Genomic DNA, 20,693 nt, shown 5'->3' on the forward strand with positions numbered 1-20,693 from the left:
CCCACCGGAGGAGCCTCAGTCCAACCCTGTATATACTGCACAACAGACATAGTGTCTATGTGATGTATATAGATAGGGTATACACATATATACTGCACGGCAGACATGTAGTGTGTATTTTCCTGCTCACAGAGACACCAGTAATTCCAGGTGTATGAAGCAGAGCAAAGATAGATAGATAGATATGACAAAAATGATAGATAGATAGATAGATAGATAGATATGTGGTTCCCCTGAGGGTTCAGTTGCCACAGAGGTACTGCACCTCCTCCTGAGGTGTGGTGCCCCACCATCCAGGTAAGTTGGAGGCTCCTGTGTTATGGATGAGTCACCGTAGGAGGCAAAAACAGAAATACTAGCTAAGTCCAGAAAACCAGAGAAGTTGGCAGCTATCGGATTGCAGACCCCTGAACCTAACAAAAACAACTAGCAGTAGCCGTGGGGGGTTCCTACGGTGCCCTAGACCCCTCGATCACAGCCGGAGAACTACATAGCCTAAAGACAGAAAGGGAAATCTAAACTGCCCCAGAGCAGACCCCAAAGCAATAGGCAGCCCCCAACATATAATGACGGTGAAGCAAGATGAAAAAACACTCACACAGATAGAAAGATAGGCTGAGCAAATGATGGGGCCCAAGCTAACTAAATAGGACAGAATAGAAAAGCTGCTGTCTGCAATCCGCCAAAACCCTCTCAAAAACAAGAGCCAACAGATTGATAGGGAAAAAAGCCCTGAAGACGCTAGGCTTCAAAAAGACTATATCAGTACTCAGGTATTTTCTGAAGACAGAGCAAAAAGGAATTCAGCTCACCCAGCAGGGGAAGACAGAAATCCAGAAAAACAAGGCAAAACAAAACCAAAACACAAATGCAAAAAACAGAGCAGAAAACTTAGCTTTTGAGGAGCAGGAATCAGACTGGTCTCCTAGAATCCCTCAGAGAAATCACCCGCAAGGCAGAAGGGCGTCGGCTGCCTTATATCCAGTCAGCAATTCCAGTCACCCAGTCATCATCATTCTGCTCAGCTGTTTGGTAATCAGCCTCACTACCTTCCTTCACCAGAAGAGGGAGTTCATCAGACCTCAATGGTGAAGGGGAAAATGAACTCACAACACTCCTGACCATGCTCCAACACTTGCATCCCACACAACACAGTAGTTCAGCTAAGCCACATTGCGACTCCCGGCTTGGAGTGTAGCACAGCACCTTTGGTGGCTCCCTGCTTGGAACACGAAACATGCTGGGAGGCGGGTGGAGTTAGAATACATAAAAGAGTGGGAAGGTTTAGGATTTCAGTCAGTCAGTCAGTCAGTGAGAGAGGAGTGAGGATCCCTGAGAGAGGGATGGAGGAAGGAGGTGCTGCAGCAGATCTCAGTGACCTGGTTCTGCTGGCACGGGAAAGGAAAGAAAGAGAAAGACAGTGAACAGAAACCAGATCTTCCATGAGAAGGAAAGACTAGTACGGAACGTAGGAGTAAAAGGGAGCAGAGGACGTGGGTTAGAGGAAGAACCCTGCCTAGAAGTTCTAAGCGCAAGGCTGGGGCCCGGTCCCCGAGGTTGTATGGAAACTAAGGGTCCTACAGCAGACACCGGTGGAGTAGTGGGCTGTAAATGCACTATTCCCATCTAAGACTTGGGGGCACAACAGCAACATTGATAGTGAGCCGGGACTCAGGAGCAAGGTGTCCCCGAAGCAGGCTACAGCTGTCTGCCGTACAAGGAAGGTTCTTGGGAACATCTGTCAGGAGAAACTCCAGTGTAACTCAGTACTAGGAGTACTTCACACCAAAGGTGCTATAAGAGGAGACGTTCAGAAAGGCACATGTTGGCGGAGTGTTGGAGGGGAGCATTCCATCTGACCTGGAGGTTGACTGAGTCCCTGACTCGGAGGACACAGCACGGAGGCAGGCACCTGTGTGTACTACAGACTGTAAGTAAAGCTTTGGAACTACAAGCCCTGGTGTCCTCCATTTATTCCTGCACCAACACACCTGGTACCGCTACATCTGGGTACCAGCTTCTACACTGCCTGCTCCTCTCCTCTACCTCTACATCTACACTGCCCTGGGACTACAGCTCCACCTGTGGGGAGCTTCACCATCTTGGCTGCAACACACCACCAGTTCCAGAGGATCTGCATGCAGCGTCGGCTTAACATCTCACTTGCCGAACACCACAGGTGGCGTCATGAACTATTCATTCAATCAATTACGTTGCACCATTTCAATTCCCCCATTACTTGGGCGCCCAGGGCCACGGACCGGGTCACCGCCGCTGTGACACATCCCGCTGACACCGGCCCGGTACCGAGTACCCCACAGCCCTGGGAGTGCAACCCAACTTGGCGTCACGAACAGGATGACGAGACCCGATGCCATCAGGTTCTGTGTGCCTAAGATTTAAAGTTTTTGAAAAGGTGCAGATGGCCCAATTTAATAGACTGTAAAATGAACGCTAAAAATGGCCGCTGGCGCCGTGAAGAAGGGCGTGAAAACATGGGAGGTCCTAAGAAAAGACTGCGAACTGTCCTGGGCCTCCCCTGCCTGAATTACTATGCAATGGCGACATGGCCCACCCCCCGAGGGGTTCGTATACTGGCTTGGTATGGAGGAGTTGGAAGAAGATGCCGTCCCCAGAAGAAGGAGCGGAAGCCAGTGGCGGGAAAAGAGCCGAGACAGGAAGAAGAACGCCAGAACGCCATCTTGGAAGGAGACGGGAGAAGGCCTGCGGAGTGCAAAGAGGTTATGCTGGATCTCCCCAGCGCCATGGCTGAAGGCTCGAACCCAGTGTCCGAGATGAACCGCCAGCAGCTGGAGGACGAGATAGCCCAGCTGTTACCACCATGCCCTATGGCAAGCAACTAGCAACAGGATGAAGGCACCCAAAGTATCTCCCCTGGAAGCAGTTCCAGTGACCAGTTTCCAGAAATCCCAGGAGGAGACCACCACTAGCAATCTCAAGAAAAAATAACTCTCGTTACCCAGGAGGGTATTTGCACTGTTGTGCCTTTTGTTTCCTATTTTGACCATCATGGTTTAGTTTTGTTTTTCCAGTTGTTTCCCAGTTGTATTGGCAGCTTTCACACTTGAACTGTGGAGATCATGAACACTGAATGATCCAGAACTGCAACTTGTACATAGTTTGCACCTCTTTAGGTGCTCTCTCTTGGTTTTACATAGGACTCTCTTCCTGAAGGAAGAATTACCTCATCATAGGGACATTTCCAGACATGTTGGCCGGACCAGTGTCTACAATTGCACTTATTGATAATGGTTAACATATTTTTGAAACAGAAAGCTAGAAAGTGATAATGTTTAATGACAGATTTTATAGGATATAATTGAGAAAGGAATACAGTGAATGTTTTACAAATGTAGTAGTATAGTAAATGGTATACTAAAGAAATTTTGAAGTACAAATGCCTTGAATGTGAATAAAGCAGACACCGGTGGAGTAGTGGGCTGTAAATGCCCTACTCCCATCTTAGACTTGGGGGCACAACAGCAACATTGATAGTGAGCTGGGACTCAGGAGCAAGGAGCCACCGAAGCAGGCTACAGCTGTCTGCCGTACAAGGAAGGTTCTTGGGAACATCTGTCAGGAGGAACTCCAGTGTAACTCACTACTAGGAGTAGTTCACACCAAAGGCGCTATAAGAGGAGACGTTCAGAAAGGCACATGTTGGCGGAGTGTTGGAAGGGAGCATTCCATCTGACCTGGAGGTTGACTGAGTCCCTGACCCGGAGGACACAGCACGGAGGTAGGCACCTGTGTGTACTACAGACTGTGAGTAAAGCTTTGGAACTACAAGCCCTGGTGTCCTCCATTTATTCCTGCGCCAACTCACCCGGTACCGCTACATCTGGGTACCAGCTTCTACACTGCCTGTGCCTCTCCTCTACCCCTACATCTACACTGCCCTGGGACTACAGCTCCACCTGTGGGGAGCTTCACCATCTTGACTGCCGAACACCACAGGTGGCGTCACGAACTATTCATTCAATCAATTTCGTTACACCATTTCAATTCCCCTATTACTTGGGCGCCCAGGGCCATGGACCGGGTCACCGCCGCTGTGACACATCCCGCTGACACCGGCCCGGTACCGAGTACCCCACAGCCCTGGGAGGGCGACCCAGATATATATGGGATAGATAGATAGTTAGATATGAGATAGATGATAGATAGATACGATAGATAGATAGATAGATAGATAGATAGATAGAAAACAGACAGCAGCACAAACTTGAGCAGATTTTGGGTGCAAAACGTCCCGAGTAAGGCCGGTTTCACATTAGCGCATTTTATGCGCACGCACGGCCGGGGGTAGCTCCGCCCCCGAGCCGGCTCTCTGCCCGGCGTGCCCGCCCCTTCCTTGTAGCGCCGCCTCCTAGCGGACAGCGGCGCCTGCGATCGGCGCACCCTATCTTTAGCATAGGGTGCGCCGATCGTGCGCAGGCCGTGCACTAGTTGCGCTTTGACCTGCGCTGCGCACTTTTGACGGTGCGCCGTGCGCGCCAAAATCAAACTTTTCGGATTTTGGCGCGCACGGCGCACCGTCAAAAGTGCGCAGCGCAGGTCAAAGCGCAACTAGCGCACGGCCTGCGCACGATCGGCGCACCCTATGCTAAAGATAGGGTGCGCCGATCGCAGGCGCCGCTGTCCGCTAGGAGGCGGCGCTACAAGGAAGGGGCGGGCACGCCGGGCAGAGAGCCGGCTCGGGGGCGGAGCTACCCCCGGCCGTGCGTGCGCATAAAATGCGCTAATGTGAAACCGGCCTTAGATAGCTTGATAGATAGATTTTGGATAGATAGATAGATATGAGATAATAGATAGATAGATAGATAGATATGAGATAGATAGATACATAGATAATAAAGATAGATATCCGATAGATATAAGATATACAGTGGGGCAAAAAAGTATTTAGTCAGTCAGCAATAGTGCAAGTTCCACCACTTAAAAAGATGAGAGGCGTCTGTAATTTACATCATAGGTAGACCTCAACTATGGGAGACAAACTGAGAAAAAAAAATCCAGAAAATCACATTGTCTGTTTTTTTTTTCATTTTATTTGCATATTATGGTGGAAAATAAGTATTTGGTCAGAAACAAAATTTCATCTCAATACTTTGTGATATATCCTTTGTTGGCAATGACAGAGGTCAAACGTTTTCTGTAAGTCTTCACAAGGTTGCCACACACTGTTGTTGGTATGTTGGCCCATTCCTCCATGCAGATCTCCTCTAGAGCAGTGATGTTTTTGGCTTTTCGCTTGGCAACACGGACTTTCAACTCCCTCCAAAGGTTTTCTATAGGGTTGAGATCTGGAGACTGGCTAGGCCACTCCAGGACCTTGAAATGCTTCTTACGAAGCCACTCCTTCGTTGCCCTGGCGGTGTGCTTTGGATCATTGTCATGTTGAAAGACCCAGCCACGTTTCATCTTCAATGCCCTTGCTGATGGAAGGAGGTTTGCACTCAAAATCTCATGATACATGGCCCCATTCATTCTTTCATGTACCCGGATCAGTCGTCCTGGCCCCTTTGCAGAGAAACAGCCCCAAAGCATGATGTTTCCACCACCATGCTTTACAGTAGGTATGGTGTTTGATGGATGCAACTCAGTATTCTTTTTCCTCCAAACACAACAAGTTGTGTTTCTACCAAACAGTTCCAGTTTGGTTTCATCAGACCATAGGACATTCTCCCAAAACTCCTCTGGATCATCCAAATGCTCTCTAGCAAACTTCAGACGGGCCCGGACATGTACAGGCTTAAGCAGTGGGACACGTCTGGCACTGCAGGATCTGAGTCCAAGGTATCGTATTGTGTTACTTATGGTAGGCCTTGTTACATTGGTCCCAGCTCTCTGCAGTTCATTCACTAGGTCCCCCCGCGTGGTTCTGGGATTTTTGCTCACCGTTCTTGTGATCATTCTGACCCCACGGGGTGGGATTTTGCGTGGAGCACCAGATCGAGGGAGATTATCAGTGGTCTTGTATGTCTTCCATTTTCTAATTATTGCTCCCACAGTTAATTTCTTCACTCCAAGCTGGTTGGCTATTGCAGATTCAGTCTTCCCAGCCTGGTGCAGGGCTACAATTTTGTTTCTGGTGTCCTTTGACAGCTCTTTGGTCTTCACCATAGTGGAGTTTGGAGTCAGACTGTTTGAGGGTGTGCACAGGTGTCTTTTTATACTGATAACAAGTTTAAACAGGTGCCATTACTACAGGTAATGAGTGGAGGAAAGAGGAGACTCTTAAAGAAGAAGTTACAGGTCTGTGAGAGCCAGAAATCTTGATTGCTTGTTTCTGACCAAATACTTATTTTCCACCATAATATGCAAATAAAATGAAAAAAATACAGACAATGTGATTTTCTGGATTTTTTTTTCTCAGTTTGTCTCCCATAGTTGAGGTCTACCTATGATGTAAATTACAGACGCCTCTCATCTTTTTAAGTGGTGGAACTTGCACTATTGCTGACTGACTAAATACTTTTTTGCCCCACTGTATATTAGAAAGAAAATAGATATTCGATAGATAATAGATAGATAGATATATAGATAGATTTATAATGTTTAGTACAGCATATATCCATTTAGTGTACGGTAAGTTACAGATGTAGCAAGGGTTATCGTGACTCCCAATCCACCATCTTGATAACTTGTCACAGAAGGTTATCTCACAGAAGAGAATTAAAGGGAACCTGTCAGCTGCGAGTTTCAAGAAAGCGACAGTGACATTGCTTTGCAAATGAAGTACATCATGCATAAAGGGATGTGCTTACAAGATGGGACTTGTCTGGGTAAATCAATGCCCCACTGGACTAGTCCTGAGACATTTGCATATTTGCATTATTTTGAAAGTATATACAGATCATATACAGATCACAAAGTTACAAGGTCGTTGTTAGGCTAGGTTCACATTTGCGTACGGAGGATATGCGGCCTCCGGTTAGCTCCGCCTACGGCCACATACTTCTGCATGCGGCCTGCGTACCCTATCTTTAGCATTGGGTACACAGGTCATGCTGCTGTATGCGGATGCCTCCACATGCGTTGTTTTGACGATGCGGCACCCACATAAAATTCCAACATGATGCGTTTGACGTGGGTCACCACATCGTCAAAATGACGCATATGGAGGCATCCGCATACAGCAGCATGACCTGTGTACCCAATGCTAAAGATAGGTACGCAGGCCGCATGCAGAAGTATGCGGCCGTAGGCGGAGCTAACCGGAGGAGGTGCGGCCGTGGGCAGAGCTTCACGGAGGAAGTCCGCAGACGGCCGCAGATCCTCCATACGCAAATGTGAAGCCAGCCTTAGAATGCTGAAGTAGCGTGGAGTAAAGCCATGGTGACAGTTTAGGGATCTTGAGCAGCTGACAGGTTCCCTTCAAGATAATTTAAAGAGAGTGTGTCAGTAAGATCAACCTTCCTAAGCCATCTATGTGGGCATGCAGGTCATAGGAAGAGGAATAAAACGATTCCTTAATATCTGCAATCTAATGTTTTTTTTCCAGAGTAATCCACGTTTTTCATAATATGTAAATGAGCTGTTAAGATCTCTGGGTGAGACATAGATCTTCCTGAAAATCTAGCTCCAGAGCTTACTTTAAATGAAAAGGGGTGTTACCAGTGTGAGACATATACAGGTGCTTCTCACAAAATTAGAACTTGATCAAAAAGTTAATTTATTTCAGTTTTTCAATACAAAAGTGAAACTCATATATAAAGAGTCATTACAAACAGAGTGATGTATTGCAAGTGCTTTGCTTGCAGCCTTCAGCTCTTCTGCAATGTTGGGTCTGGTGTTTCTTATCCTCCTCTTGACAATACCCCATAGATTCTCTATGGGGTTAAGGTCAGGCGAGTTTGGTTGGCCAATCAAGCACAGAGATACTGTTGTTTTTAAACCAGGTATTGGTACTTTTGGCAGTGTGGACAGGTGCCAAGTCCTGGTGGAGAATGAAATTTTCCATCTCCAAAAAGCTTGTTGGCAGAGGGAAGCATGAAGTGCTCTAAAATTTCCTGGTAGATGGCTGCGCTGACTTTGGTCTTCTTGATAAAACACAGTAGCCCTACACCAGCAGATGACATGGCTCCCCAAACCATCACTGATTGTGGAAACTTCACACTAGACCTCAAGCAGTCCAGTTCTTTTTCTCCTTGGCCCAGGTAAGATGCTTCTGGCATTGTCTATTGGTCATGAGTGGCTTGACACAAGGAGTATGACACTTGTAGCCCATGTCCTGGATACGTCTGTGTGTGGTGGCTCTTGAAGCAATGACTCCAGCAGCAGTCCACACCTTGTGAATCTCCCCCACATTTTTGAATGGCCTTTTCTTCTCAATCGTTTCAAGGCTGCGGTTTTCCCGGTTGCTTGTGCACCTTTTTCTACCACACTTTTTCCTTCCACTCAAATGTCCATTAATATGCTTGTATACAGCACTCTGTGAACAGCCAGCCTCTTTAGCAATGACCTTTTGTGGCTTACCCTCCTTGTGGGGTGTGTCAATGACTGCCTTCTGGACATCTGTCAACTCAGCAGTCTTCCCCATGATTGTGGAGCCTACTGAAACAGACTAAGGGACTTTTTTAAATGCTTAGGAAGCCTTTGCAGGTGTTTTTGTTAATTATTCTAATTTACTGAGATAATGACTTTTGGGTTTTCATTGGCTGTAAGCCATAATCAACAACATGGATAAACACTTGAAATAGATCACTCTGTATGTAATGACTCTATATAATATATGAGTTTCGCTTTTTGTGTTGAAGAACTGAAATAAATTAACAATAAATTAACTTTTTGATTATATTCTAATTTTGTGAGAAGCACCTGTAGATCAGGAGAGCAGATTATCAGTCATTACATGTCTCACACTGATGATGTGCCCTTTCATTTAAAATAAGCTCTGGAAGCAGATTCTCAGAGAGATCTATGTCCGGCCCAGAGATCTTAACAGCTCATTTATATATTAACAAAACTGATAAATCCTACTGACGTTTGTCATCTAACATTGCACAAGCCATAGACTGATATCAAACTGCAATAGTTATCAAACTACACCTTTTGTGCCATGATATCCCAGTACTGTACTCTCAGGGTCAAGGTAACCTTTCCTGAATCTGTATGTATATATATATATATATTTATATATATATATATATATATATATATATATATATATATATATATATATATACAGTGGGGAAAAAAAGTATTTAGTCAGTCAGCAATAGTGCAAGTTCCACCACTTAAAAAGATGAGAGGCATCTGTAATTTACATCATAGGTAGACCTCAACTATGGGAGACAAACTGAGAAAAAAAAATCCAGAAAATCACATTGTCTGTTTTTTTTTCATTTTATTTGCATATTATGGTGGAAAATAAGTATTTGGTCAGAAACAAGCAATCAAGATTTCTGGCTCTCACAGACCTGTAACTTCTTCTTTAAGAGTCTCCTCTTTCCTCCACTCATTACCTGTAGTAATGGCACCTGTTTAAACTTGTTATCAGTATAAAAAGACACCTGTGCACACCCTCAAACAGTCTGACTCCAAACTCCACTATGGTGAAGACCAAAGAGCTGTCAAAGGACACCAGAAACAAAATTGTAGCCCTGCACCAGGCTGGGAAGACTGAATCTGCAATAGCCAACCAGCTTGGAGTGAAGAAATCAACTGTGGGAGCAATAATTAGAAAATGGAAGACATACAAGACCACTGATAATCTCCCTCGATCTGGTGCTCCACGCAAAATCCCACCCCGTGGGGTCAGAATGATCACAAGAACGGTGAGCAAAAATCCCAGAACCACGCGGGGGGACCTAGTGAATGAACTGCAGAGAGCTGGAACCAATGTAACAAGGCCTACCATAAGTAACACACTACGATACCTTGGACTCAGATCCTGCAGTGCCAGACGTGTCCCACTGCTTAAGCCTGTACATGTCCGGGCCCGTCTGAAGTTTGCTAGAGAGCATTTGGATGATCCAGAGGAGTTTTGGGAGAATGTCCTATGGTCTGATGAAACCAAACTGGAACTGTTTGGTAGAAACACAACTTGTCGTGTTTGGAGGAAAAAGAATACTGAGTTGCATCCATCAAACACCATACCTACTGTAAAGCATGGTGGTGGAAACATCATGCTTTGGGGCTGTTTCTCTGCAAAGGGGCCAGGACGACTGATCCGGGTACATGAAAGAATGAATGGGGCCATGTATCATGAGATTTTGAGTGCAAACCTCCTTCCATCAGCAAGGGCATTGAAGATGAAACGTGGCTGGGTCTTTCAACATGACAATGATCCAAAGCACACCGCCAGGGCAACAAAGGAGTGGCTTCGTAAGAAGCATATCAAGGTCCTGGAGTGGCCTAGCCAGTCTCCAGATCTCAACCCTATAGAAAACCTTTGGAGGGAGTTGAAAGTCCGTGTTGCCAAGCGAAAAGCCAAAAACATCACTGCTCTAGAGGAGATCTGCATGGAGGAATGGGCCAACATACCAACAACAGTGTGTGGCAACCTTGTGAAGACTTACAGAAAACGTTTGACCTCTGTCATTGCCAACAAAGGATATATCACAAAGTATTGAGATGAAATTTTGTTTCTGACCAAATACTTATTTTCCACCATAATATGCAAATAAAATGAAAAAAAAACCAGATAATTTGATTTTCTGGTTTTTTTTTCTCAGTTTGTCTCCCATAGTTGAGGTCTACCTATGATGTAAATTACAGACGCCTCTCATCTTTTTAAGTGGTGGAACTTGCACTATTGCTGACTGACTAAATACTTTTTTTCCCCACTGTATATATATATAATCCTTTTAATGTACAGTAAATATATAGGATATTTATAAGGTTGAGTGCTGTGTATATCATCCATATAATGTACAGTACAATATATAATTTCTGTAACAAACAGAACAATATTATTCCTACAATGTACCTTACAGTATATATTATGTTATAGTGTACGATATATATACTAGCTTATCATTTATGTACAGTATATATTACCACAGTATAATATATTATCTTTATTATGTACAGTTCAATATGTTATCGTCATTATGCCCAGTAGAATGGATGACACTATTCAGGGATTAATAGTAATATCCAAAGAACAGCGTGTAACATGAAGTCACGATTCACCTAGGTCGTGTCTGAGCACACAGTACATAATGTCTCTCCAGCACTGAGGGAGTTAATCGGGGTAATCACTGTAATGTGACTGTTGCCGTGGTTACAGAAGATGCATTTTTAAAGCACCAAGATGCTGTCACTATCGCTATGCATCAATTGTCTCTGAATATATCACAGCTCCCCCCATCCCCCACCTCCAAATGTTCATTTCTTTAAATAACTTCTGATCCCCTATAAAAAGACAGAGTATATTATTTCACAGGACGGTTGCGGCAAAAATTGAAGGGTCCTCTAAATGATAATCCAGCTTCTGGCCCTTATTTTTCCCACAGTCATAAGTAGAGCATAACCCAAGTGACACCATTGACCTGTACATAAGCAATTACTTACTCACCGAAAACATATTTTAAGTCATCTGGGATGGAAACCCTAGTCATAGTGTGGCACAAAACATGTGGAATAGCTTTTGTGTGAAGTTGCGGCACAGCGTTGGGCCCCACACCAGTACCATAATATGCCACAGTGATACTTATGCCACTCATTTACCTAAGCCAACAAGATATCTGCCAGGAAAACCACAGAAATGAGCTGGAGCATAAGTTGGTATATGTGCAATGTGTAAGAGCACATGGACACTGTGACCATTTTACAGAAAAAGTCAAAGAAAAAAACAAAATGAGTATATACCCTGAATTATATAAATAAGTTAATAGAACATGTAAATAACACAGGGTACTTAGTTGACACTGTTTTGTTCAAAAGAGCGTAAAAGCCATCCCACCACAACAAGGTGAACCCATCGGGACGGTTCTATCTTGTCACTAATATTAAAGCCTCACCTTGTGTCAGCCAACCTCAATGTAGATAAAGGTAGAACATCACAGGGGCCTGACTATTCAGACACCGGCCCAGGTGAAGCTACATAGACGACATACCTAGCTCAGAAAGAGGGGCCACACCTTTGTGTACAAAGAATAAGAAGCTACAGGAAAATCAAAGATATGAGCCGGAGCATAAGTTGGTATATATAAGATATCTGCCGGGCATGAAAATAAGTGGCATAATGTTGGTGTGATACTGGGCCCCATGCAAGAACTTGGGCCCCTCAGTTGTCACACGCGATAGCTTCATATTATATTTAAGGGTGGGCTTACAACAGAGACAACACATGTAGCATCCATAGAGCTCATGAGGAGAGAGGTCCTAGCTAAGGTTTGACCCATCCCCATAAATTAAACACAGCTGAACAGGGCTCCCTCTACATGCAAGCGTAAAAGGCGACCAGTGTGAACTCAGTGACCTCCATAGCCTGCAACAGATGGAGGTAGTGGTGAATTAAACCCCAATATAGGTTTACAATAGTACCCTCACACCCAGTATTGGACTTGTAGGTAAAAGGTCCCATTACCACCTTTTATGGATAAATACCAGGGAGGTACTTAAAGGTATATGTACTATGTAAGGTGTCTGTATGGGGCCCCTGGAATAATTGGATTTTCCTTCCCTTTGCTATTGGGTAGTGAACCTATGCAGGTCTCCCTTCTACATAGGAACTCTGTTATTAATAAGCAGAGGGGATTTGTCCAACTGGCCAACGAAAGTGTGTGAGGTTAGGGGGAAGGAGGGAACAACCAGGAGGCACCACAATGGGTTCCTATACAGTCCTCTTCATGTATGCATGGTAAAAGAGTGGCACATTTATGAACCAATGCAGACTCGACAGTTTCTCTGCTGGTGACGCGGTCTCCTGTCTTTTCCCCCCAACTATGCACCCTTCTTGCCTCATAGGAATCCACATGTCCATATACCTTCATGCAACACTTCATCACTTATCTGATTCACACACAACAGATCTGGTCAGGGCACTGTCAGCTTAAGCATGTGTCTTATCCTAACCCCCTTGGAAAACCTCTTACCGCCTTTAGCACCATGGACAGCACAGAGCAGCCAACCAATCACAGGCCTCCGCTCCAATCCCTTCTCTGTGTACTTGGGATATGCAAGGTCATACAAGACAGGCGGTGTCCCTGTGTCACCCCATGTTAGCTGGAATACCTTCCTTATATCTAACTAGTTCCGTGTATAAAGCCCGTAGCTTATGTCCTTAATGGGGCAGTTCATCTGATTTGCAAGAACTTAACCCTTAAAGTGAAGAAGCAGAAGAAGGGCAATAATAGGACATCACATGAGGGATAAGTCAGGACTTGGCAAAGAATATAGTCATACAGTCAACTAACAATGCCAACACTATGTCCTCAATGACTATGCACAAAGTCAGTGGTGTTCTAATATCCATAACAAATCCCCAATAAGGATAGAAATTGTATCTCTTTGTCCAGTCTCATAAATATGGCACAGTAGAAGCTGGGTAACCCTATGGTCTTAAATCGTGAAGGGTAAAGCTGCCTTGTTAAGCAGTGATATATGCCTCAGTGTAGTATCACCAGGTCGATATCCCATTCAGAACTCCTGGAAAGCTGGGTCATGTTCTAGGCAATTGCTATGCATTATCACATAGCTTTTCCAATACAGCTATAACTAGAATCTGACTTGATGGAAGAGAACAGCATTTTTGATTGTAGGTTCTATATTTACTAGAAGGAGATTCTTATGCATAATGTCTAGGATAATGCCTAATTTACCTCCATCCTTACTCATAAGCCCCTTCCTCTATATAAGTAAGACGCAGGGTATCCCGGACTAGCCTTCTGTGACAGATGGTGGATAAGCCCCCACTCCCCTCTTAATCTGATCTGTTCCTGCCAGGGTGGATTAGCAGGGCCTTCTGTAGCACAAGCATCTCCTTGCGAGCAGGACAAGAGGTGTATCAGTATGGACTGTCCCTTAGTCACCTGCTGGGTGACAAATCCAATGACAGGATGACACGTGTACTGCTCTCCGGCAGAGCGTAATGAACCTGTCTGATAACAGCTGCCAATGTCCAGGATACATTTGATGCCTAAAAGGGCACTTCCACTTTGAAGCAACTTTGCTTTTACTTTTTGGAACCAGATAGAAATGCAATCAGCATATACTTTTAGGGGATATTGTGGTCACTTTTGACATTTCTAGCTTTGAGGATGAGCCCTCTAAGCACAAGACAAGTGGTCTCATTGCTCCACTATCATTTGTCATCATCTATCATCATGTCCAATGACTTAGATGCCAGTTCTTCTGTCTCATGTCATGAGTTGCTCTTGCTTTTATTCTTTAAGGGAAGTCCAAAATGCGGTATTCACCTTAAGTTAAACATGCCTTACGGGACACGTTATAAGTGGTTACTTAATTGACATTCATGGCTGCTGAAGCAGACCACATGGCCATGTTGGAAACAGAAAAAATGCAATTAGTATAGTCCTGTTTGATATGTGTCCCAATTAGAGATGAGCGGATCTCTTCGCACAACCCCGGTCCACGGTCCAGGTCAGTTCTCTCTGACCATGGACAGGAGCTGTCAGAATTTCCTCACCCTCCACGATTCTAGGTTTGGCTTATCATTAGCAGGGCTGGAGTAACACCTCTGAAATGCACACTGCACTGTCAATATGCCAGACCGGTGAATCAAATTGTAGTAAACTAGGCAGTGGCACTCAACTTAAAGATGAATTTTAGATGACTTTTTTTAATGCAGTCAAGGCAAAACGTTTGGCCTTTATCAATTACTACATAAAAGAAAAGATGATACCATTATTAAATTCATAATGTAAATATAAAAACAAAAAATAAAGTGTATACAGCAGGATGGTTATTGGTCCTGGTCATAAAGATATCATGATAGAAACAAGTGGATGTCCAATATACAATGCTCAAAGACATATAATATTAATAGATCCAAAATGAAAAGAAAAATCAAAAAGTAAAAATAAACATACCAGACTGAAAGGAGTGAAAAAGGATTTGTGGGAATCCTGTGCATCTATATGGGGCACGTATCTGTTATAGAATAGATTAATAGAATCACTATCCTGTGGTGACTAAACGGTGTGCAATGATAATATATGAACTAATCCTTATCAGAGTATATAAACCTATATAAAGGGTGCCTACCGGTGTTGTTTCTTAGCAGTATATGGGGTGCTAATGGGGAAAGACCCTAATGGGGTAGATAGATACCAGTTAGGCGTGGAAGGCAAACTTACAATGGACCTCCACACAAAAAGCACCGACCGTAATAGTTTATTACATTACCAAAGTTTCCACCCTGAATCGGTGAAGAAATCCATTCCCAAATCTCCGACACAGAATATTAATCGCATATTTACGGACAATGCTTTACAGGAACAGCAAGTAAATGAACTGCACACTAAATTCCAAATTAGAGGCTACCTTCAATCCATCTTAATGGAAGCACAGGTGACACGGCCTACCACTTGCACCAATGCCAATGAAAGAATCCCTTTCGTTCACTCATACCACCCGTTCGCATATCGGATGCATAGGTCCATACGCCAACACTGGCATTTGCTGCGTGAGGTGTATCCGGAGATTGCTGAGTTCAAACAACCCTTCCTTCCATGCTTTAAACGAGTACCCAATGTTAAAGATAAATTGTTTCGTACAGACATCGGCACAACCACTATGAGGTCCAGCCAACTCACCCTTCATACCCCGAGATGTGATACATTTCCATGTCTACACTGTACCCAATGTGGTAATGTACTTAAAGAGGAGAACATCCATCATCCTCACTCAGGTAAAAAATACAGATTTTATTTTTGTTTTTATATATTTACATTATGAATTTAATAATGGTATTATCTTTTCTTTTATGTAGTAATTGATAAAGGCCAAATGTGGCTGAAACGTTTTGCCTTGACTGCATTAAAAAAGTCATCTAAAATTCATCTTTAAGTTGAGTGCCTAGTTTATTACTATTTACTTCATGGTGTGGGATCCTACTACGGCACCTACTATAGTAGTGCACACGGTTGTCTTCTAAGACTGTTGAATCAAACACCGTGCTGAGCAACCTTTAAGCTCAGAAAATTTGGGGAGATCTTATCTACGGTCAGAGAGCAATGACCTAAAGTGCGGACTGGGGTTGCACGGTGCGATCTGCTCGTCTCTAGTCTCAATATGAGTAGCTGGATTGGTATATAGTGTCTCAATTTGAGCATCTCCATGTCTTGCCTCTGATGGCTGCCCATTCTATAAAGTGTATGGCCCAAGACTGACATGAATGCAGGTGCATCTAGGCTCTAATGGGCCTGATGCCCCTTCACCATACTTTGATCTTATGGACAAAAGGACAAAAGACTGGAGAGAAATTTAGACAGGTTTTGTCTTCCCTTGTGTGCACGGAGGAAGCATGCTCACTCTGCACATGGGAAAGGGGATGAAGCCAGGTTGAACTAGAGCCCCACAACAGCACCATTGACATGCATGCCCTCGATGTATCCTGCAGTTCCAAAACCTGATCTAGAATGAAGGTGTGTAGGAAACCTACCTATTACATATTTGCATCCCCTGATGAACCCCCACTATCCCTATATGGGGGGGGGAAACGTGTTGGGCATTGCTTTAAAATGGTGCTTTTCTAAAATGGAGCCAGATTGGGGCCTCGATCATGCCCTGGATTAGGGATGTTTTGATATTTTTTATCTGTATCTTATTTGCCTGAGGATCCTTGTTTATATTGCTGGGTTAACAACTTACACACTTTGTTTACCTGTATTTGACCTCTTTGTAGGGATGAGCTAATATGATATCTATGTTATGATGCCATTCAGCACTACACATTAAGAAGTCTATGTGGTTCATTTGATATTCATTGGAATATTCATTTTCTATTTTTGATATTTATTTATTTTTTCTTTTGATATTGGGGTGTATTGGGGCATTTTTTTGTGGGTCTCTATTTGAAGGACTGTGAGGGATATTAGGGTGAGGCGCCTACCGCAGAAACTTAGCGTGCCAACCTCCACTGTCACGCAGAGCTCAGTGTAGTGGCCCTATAGGGTATATTAGGCACTCACCTTATTCTTCCTATGTCTCATTTTCTTGAACATGATTTTAAACTTGGTTTAATTAAAAGTTTATTTTAAGGGTCCTTGTCTTTTGGTGTTGTGATATACTAGGATCCTACTTTATCTACATGTGTTTTTTTCTTAGTGGTTGGGTGAAGCCATTTATTGTCAAACTACTTTGTTTTCTCATTTTAAATCATAATGACAACTCAAAACATCCAAATGACCCTGATCAAAAGTTTACATACCCTGGTGATTTTGGCGTGATAACATGCACAGAATTTGAAACAAATGGGTTTGAATGGCTATTAATGATTGCATCCTCACCTGTGATATGTGACAAACACCAGGAAAATTGTTCGGGATGCAAAGAAAAACCCATAAATAGCATCAGCTGAAATACTGGACTCTCTGAAAACTAGCGGTGTGGTTGTTTCAAGATGCACAATAAAGAGGCACTTGAAGAAAAATGGGCTGCATGGTCGAGACGCCAGAAGAAAGCCATTACTGCACAAATGCCACAAAGTACCTCACCTACAATATGCAAAACAGCACAGAGGCAAGCATCAAAACTTCTGGAACAAGGCAATTTGGAGTGATGAGACCAAAATTGAACTTTTTGGCCACAACCATAAATCTTACATTTGGAGAGAAGTCAACAAGGTCTATGATGAAAGGAACACCATTCCTACTGGAAAGCACAGAGGTGGATGGCTGATGTTTTGGGGATGTGTGAGTTACAAAGGCGCAGGAAACTTGGTCAAAGTTGAAGGAAAGATGAATGCAGCATGTTATCAGCAAACAATGGAGGCAAATTTGCACTCATCAGCCTGGAAATGCGCATGGGACGTACTTGGATGTTCCAACATGACAACGAACCAAAACACAAGGCCAAGTCGACCTGTCATTGGCTACAGCAGAACAAAGTGAAGGTCCTGGAGTGGCCATCTCAGTCTCCTGACCTCAATATCATTGACCCACTCTGGGGAGATCTCAAGCACGCAGTTCATGCTAGACAGTCCAGGAATTTACAGGAACTGGAGGCTTTTTGCCAAGAAGAGTGGACAGCTTTACCATCTGAGAAAATAAAGAACCTCATCCACAACTACCACAAAAGACTTTGAGCTGTCATTGGTGTTAGAGGGGACAATACATGGTATTAAGAAATGGGGTATGTGAACTTTTGATCAAGGTCCACGGTCATTTGGCTTTCTTCTGGCGACTTGACCATGCAGCCCATTTTTCTTCAAGTGCCTCCTTATTGTGCAAATTGAAATAGCCACACCGCTAGTTTTCAGAGAGTCCAGTATTTCAGCTGATGTTATTTGTGGGTTTTCCTTTGCATCCCGAACAGTTTTCCAGGCATTTGTCGCAGGTCACAGGTGAGAATGTTACCTTTAGTAGCCATTCAAACCTGTTATGAATGAGTCACCGTAGGAGGCAAAAACAGAAATGCTAGCTAAGTCCAGAAAACCAGAGAAGTTGGCAGCTATTGGATTGCAGACCCCTGAACCTATCAACAACAACTAGCAGTAGCCGTGGGGGGTTCCTACGATGCCCTAGACACCTCGATCACAGCCGGAGAACTGCCTAGCCCTAAGACAGAAAGGGAAATCTAAACTGCCCCAGAGCAGACCCCAAAGCAATAGGCAGCCCCCAACATATAATGACGGTGAAGCAAGAAGAAAAAACACTAACACAGATAGAAAGATAAACTGAGCAAATGATGGGGCCCAAGCTAACTAGATAGGACAGGATAGGAAGGCTGCTGTCTGCAATCCGCGAAAAACCCTATCAAAATAAGAGCCAACAGACTGATAGGGAAAAAGGCTCTGAAGACGCTAGGCTTCAAAAAGACTATGTCAGTACTCAGGTATTTTCTGAAGACAGAGCAAACCGACAAAAAGGAATTCAGCTCACCCCAGCAGGGAATGGCAGAATCCAGAAAAGCAAGGCAAACTAAAACCAAAACACAAATGCAAAAAGGCAAAGCAGAAAACTTAGCTTTTGAGGAGCAGGAATCAGACTGGTCTCCTAGAATTCCACAGAGAAATCACCAGCGAGGCAGAAGGGAGTTGGCTGCCTTATATCCAGTCAGAGATCCCCGTCGCCCAGTCATCCTCTCCCAGCTCAGGTGCTTGGTAATCAGCCTCACTACCTTCCTTCACCAGAAGAGGGAGTTCATCAGACCTCAATGGTGAAGGGGAAAATGAACTCATAACAGTACCTCCCCCTTGACGAGGGGTCACCGAACCCTCATCCACGCCACCAGGGCGATCAGGGTGAACCCGATGAAAGGCACGCACCAATCTTTTGGCATGAATATCAGAGGCAGAGACCCAGGAATTATCCTCCTGACCATAACCCTTCCACTTAACCAAATACTGGAGTCTCCGTCTAGCCAGACGGGAATCCAGTATCTTTTCTACCTCATATTCCATGTTACCTTCAACCAATACAGGGTCCGGAGGTGCCACCCCAGGAACTACTGGTTCAACAAACCTCTTCAACAAGAACTTATGAAACACATTATGGATTTTAAATGTGACAGGAAGAGCCAACCGAAAAGAGACCGGATTTATGATCTCCAAAATCTTGTAAGGCCCAATAAATCTAGGCTTAAACTTAGGAGAAGCTACCTTCATAGCGATATTTTTTGATGATAACCAAACCATATCACCCACCTTAAACTGGGGACCAACGGTCCTATGTCGTTTGGAAAACCGCTGGGCCTTTTCCTGGGAGAGAGATAACTTATCCACCACTTGGTCCCAGATCTGGTGCATTCTCTCCACCACAGTGTCAACACCTGGGCAGGCAGAAGGCTCCACCTGCCCTGAAGAAAATCGAGGATGAAACCTAAAGTTACAAAAAAAATGGTGACATCAAAGTGGCAGAACTAGCTCTATTATTTAAAGCAAATTCGGCCAAGGGCAAAAATGAAACCCAATCATCCTGATCAGCGGAAATAAAACATCTCAAATACGACTCCAAGGTCTGGTTTGTTCTCTCCGTCTGCCCATTGGTCTGAGGGTGAAACGCAGAGGAGAAGGACAAGTGAATTCCCAGCTTGGAACAGAACGTCCTCCAAAATCTAGACACAAACTGAACTCCTCTGTCAGATACAATGTTCTCAGGAATCCCGTGCAAGCGAACCACCTGTTGCAAAAACAGGGGCACCAACTCAGAAGAAGATGGCAACTTAGGGAGTGGTACAAGATGAACCATCTTAGAGAACCTATCACAAATCACCCAAATAACAGACATTCTCTGAGAGACAGGCATATCAGAGATGAAATCCATTGAAATATGGGTCCATGGCCTCCTGGGGACCGGCAAAGGCATCAATAACCCACTAGAGCGAGAACAAGGTTTAGACCGGGAGCAAGTCCCACTGGACTGCACAAAATTCCTGACATCACGAGACAAGGCGGGCCACCAAAAAGACCGACTCACCAGATCTCTAGTACCAAAAATACCTGGATGACCAGCCAATGCAGAGCAATGTACTTCAGACATCACTCTCTTCTTCCACTGGTCAGGAACATACAACTTTCCACTGGGACAACGCTC

The sequence above is a fragment of the Dendrobates tinctorius genome, unplaced genomic scaffold (assembly GCF_039654945.1).
Source record: "Dendrobates tinctorius isolate UK_male_01 unplaced genomic scaffold, ASM3965494v1 ptg000065l, whole genome shotgun sequence".
Taxonomy (NCBI): Eukaryota; Metazoa; Chordata; class Amphibia; order Anura; family Dendrobatidae; genus Dendrobates; species Dendrobates tinctorius.